Below are 4,533 nucleotides of genomic sequence, written 5' to 3' on the forward strand. Positions count from 1 at the left end.
AAAGTCAAATCATAGTATAAAAATTCGAAATAAGGCCCTCATTTATTGCCTTGCATATACACCTACCGAGGAATCCGACCGGAAAGGGGATTACGTACACGATCAAATTCGATATCGACAATTCGCTGAATTTTTTGGTCTTACGATATGCTTGAGAGCAAATCCAGATAAAAACTAGGTTAGAAAAATCGTTTGAATAAACAGCCCAGGAGGTGCTGCCGCCGCCGATGGAGCTCCGAACGAATGAATGGCCAACCGACGATTTCGACTCCAACCGTCTGGGGGGGGGGGGGGGACCAAAGCTGTCAAGTAGCATGGCCGGTCTCCATTATCTTGAATACGAAACCACTTGATATGGACAATCAAGACGGAAGCCGAGTTTTGAGAATTGTTTCAACGATTGTAGTAGTTATCTGTACCCTCGAAAACCCTTGTCAATGCTGAGCAAAGATGGCCGATTATTTAACGGTCTCTCACTGAGCAATACATCCGTGAAATTATTTCAGTGTTGTTATTAATCGATCAAGTATTAAAAGTACCGATTGCAACGATCTTAGTGAATGCTGCAATACAAATTTGAGTCTTTCCGACGGAAAAATGCTAGAAGGTCCTCGCAGAGCTCGTAAACACTGATGAATGGTAGAGAAAGGACTAGATAAATTTGACTTACATATGAGTTTCCAAAACGTTTGAAATTACGTGTCGTGTCGACGATCGAATATTACGCAGCATCGAGTAAGGATAACAAAATATAACGTTAGTTTGTAATGTTCCACGTCGCGAATTGCGATGTGTTTACGTGGCAATCGCACAAATAACAAGTTTATCAGTGGAGCTCAATCGAAGAAATAAATTTGTGAGAATAATGCAGAATTAGAGATTATATTAGCAGTAATATATTTTCAATCGTTGATACAAAGAGCTATTAATGTGGAAATTCTACAAGCAAATTCAAAGAAAAATCAGGTTTAATAATGTTTTCAATAGAGACACTGAAAAATGCTGTTGTCAACGAAGCTGATGGGAGCAAACAGTCCAATCCGATTTTCAGAAACCATGTTATTAGTGCAAAATCCGGTTTCGCGAAGTATACACCCGAGATTTCCAAATGGGGGGCGAGTGTGCTGCTTCATTTTAATCGTAGATCATGATATTTTTTCGTTGCATGGTATTGACGGCCTCGTAACGATTGCAGATAAGTTTTTCTTTCGCGCCCCGGTAGACTTCAAAAGCGATCCCATAAAAATCGTAACTTTTACAGGCAGTTTGAACATATTTCGCCATCTCTTCATGGGTTTTCAAGAACTGCCTGTAAAGATCTTCAAGGAACCTCAGGTTCAAATTTATCAACTCTAAGGTCAAGCCTGGTTTCTGCGATGGGTTCAAAGATTCTCTAGTAGCGTTAGCGACTATTCCTCGCATCAGATGGATGCGTTTATATTGGGTATTTTCATAATATTCATGAATACAAAATTTTTCGTTGTTATCCATGATCGACGCACTACTTTTTTTCTTTCTTTCTTGTCAATTTCCTTTAGACGTTTTGTACTTCTGTTTAAGTTCACTTGATCACAACAAAAATATGTGTAGGATTGTGAAAATTCCACTGCACGCGCACTAATAGGATCGTTGATCGAACTAGGTCTATAATCACTCGCGTTTGTTTCACTCTGCCGGTCGGCTTTGTTTAGAGTCAGTTCGGAGATAACAAACGAGATAAAAGAATGGTGAGATTTTGAACGTAGTGCCAACTACGTCCGAATTTGTTTGGTGGCGCAAAACTGCTGTTGTGGCACTGCTGGAGCTCTCAAAAACAAAAGCCTACGTATTGAATCTCTACCTGACCGATTGCTGCTAAATAAATTTTCAATCGACAAAAATGTTACCTCCAACATTACTATACATTCAGACGTACTCGTCTCTGACGTTCAGAAAAATAACAAAATTAACTCGCTTCTTCGATCTCATCTTGAACGCAGATCAGACGTTTTGGGGCAATGAATTCGTCGAAATTCGAGTTTTGGAGATCAAAATTAAGCGGCTCCTGAGTTGGCCGTTTGAGAGACCAGAGATATTCATTCTTTTAGAAATCTTTTAGATAGCAAATGCTGAGATTTGAATTTGCATTCTTGAAATTCTTGATCGAACACAAATTCCCACGAACTTGAGCACGAAAACGAAAAAGATGGAAAAGTTTACATAATAATACATTTTTCTTGTCCGACTTTACGCCAACTTTTGTTTCTAATAACTTCACGGATTACGTACACGATCAAATTCGTTATCGACAATTCGCTGAACGGTCTTACGATATGCTTGAGACCAAATCCAGATAAAAACTAGGTTAGAAAAATCGTTTCAATAAACAGTCGAGGAGGTGCTGCCGCCGCCGATGGAGCTCCGAACGAACGAATGGCCAACCGACGATTTCGACTCCAACCGTCTGGGGGGGGGGGGGGGGAACCAAAGCTGTCAAGTAGCATGGCCGGTCTCCATTATCTTGAATACGACGAAACCATGGGCATAAACTCATCTTGAATACGAAACCACTTGATATTGACAATCAAGACGAAAGCCGAGTTTTGAGAATTGTTTCAACGATTGTAGTAGTTATCTGTACCCTCGAAAACCCTTGTCAATGCTGAGCAAAGATGGCCGATTATTTAACGGTCTCTCACTGAGCAATACATCCGTGAAATTATTTCAGTGTTGTTATTAATCGATCAAGTATTAAAAGTACCGATTGCAACGATCTTAGTGAATGCTGCAATACAAATTTGAGTCTTTCCGACGGAAAAATGCTAGAAGGTCCTCGCAGAGCTCGTAAACACTGATGAATGGTAGAGAAAGGACTAGATAAATTTGACTTACATATGAGTTTCCAAAACGTTTGAAATTACGTGTCGTGTCGACGATCGAATATTACGCAGCATCGAGTAAGGATAACAAAATATAACGTTAGTTTGTAATGTTCCACGTCGCGAATTGCGATGTTTTTACGTGGCAATCGCACAAATAACAAGTTTATCAGTGGAGCTCAATCGAAGAAATAAATTTGTGAGAATAATGCAGAATTAGAGATTATATTAGCAGTAATATATTTTCAATCGTTGATACAAAGAGCAATCAATGTGGAAATTCTACAAGCAAATTCAAAGAAAAATCAGGTTTAATAATGTTTTCAATAGAGACACTGAAAAATGCTGTTGTCAACGAAGCTGATGGGAGCAAACAGTCCAATCCGATTTTCAGAAACCATGTTATTAGTGCAAAATCCGGTTTCGCGAAGTATACACCCGAGATTTCCAAATCGGGGGGGAGTGCTGCTTCATTTTAACCGTAATCATGATGAATTTGTGGGCTCGTCGGGATTGGCGACCTCGTAACGTTTGGCGATGAGTTTTTCTTTCCCTTTCCGGTAGACTTGAAAAGCCTTCACAAGATTCTCGCTGCAGTCTTCATAAGGGTTTGGAGTAAATAGTACCATCTCTTCATGGGTTTTCAAAAACTGCCTGTACATATCTTCAAGGAACCTCAGCTTCAAATTTATCAACTCTAAGGTCATGCCTGGTTTCTGCGATGGGTTCGAATAATATTGAGGAGTTGGAGCGACTATTTCTTGCATCAGATCGATGCGTTTACGTTGGGTTTTTGAATAAGATTCAAAAACGCAATATCTGGTGGCGTAATTCGTGCGCCAGGACTCATGACTTTCCTCCATTCTTTCTTGTCAATTTCCTTTAATAGACGTTTTGTCCTTTTGTTTAAGTTCACTTGATCGCAACAAAAATATGTGTAGGATTGTGAAAATTCCACTGCATGCGCACTAATAGGATCGTTGATCGAACTAGGTCTATAATCACTCGCGTTTGTTTCACTCTGCCGGTCGGCTTTGTTTAGAGTCAGTTCGGAGATACCAAACGAGACAAAAGAATGGCGAGATTTTGAACGTAGTGCCAACTACGTCCGAATTTGTTGGTGGCGCAAAACTGCTGTTGTGGCACTACTGGAGCTCTCAAAATCAAAAGCCTACGCATTGAATCTCTACCTGACCGATCGCTATTAAATTTTAATCGAAAAAAATTTTACTTCGACATTACCATGCATAGACTACGTTTACACGGCCCTCTTATTCCGGTATTGTATATACAGACGGGTATATTTATATATATCGACAGATGTGCATTCTGTATATCTATATTGATATAACTAAACCGGAATAAGAGGGCCGTGTAAATGTAGTCATTAAAGCTACTTTTCATTTCACTTTTTCTTCATATTTCTGCAATTTGCTAATAGTTTAACTGGCTATTAGAGAGATCAATCAGGTAACACTTTTTTAATAACCAAAAATCATTGAAGCAACGAGAACCATTTTTTCTCCACTAATCTGTTAAATGACTAGATTTAACGTTTGATTTTTTAGATTATGCTAGTTGGCAAGACGTATCGAAAATGACTGATAAGAATCAATATTTTTTTTAGGAAATTCATTTTCAGAGGGATTAATATAAAAAATAATGATGCACTGCA

The sequence above is a fragment of the Venturia canescens genome, chromosome 10 (assembly GCF_019457755.1).
Source record: "Venturia canescens isolate UGA chromosome 10, ASM1945775v1, whole genome shotgun sequence".
NCBI classification, from domain to species: Eukaryota; Metazoa; Arthropoda; class Insecta; order Hymenoptera; family Ichneumonidae; genus Venturia; species Venturia canescens.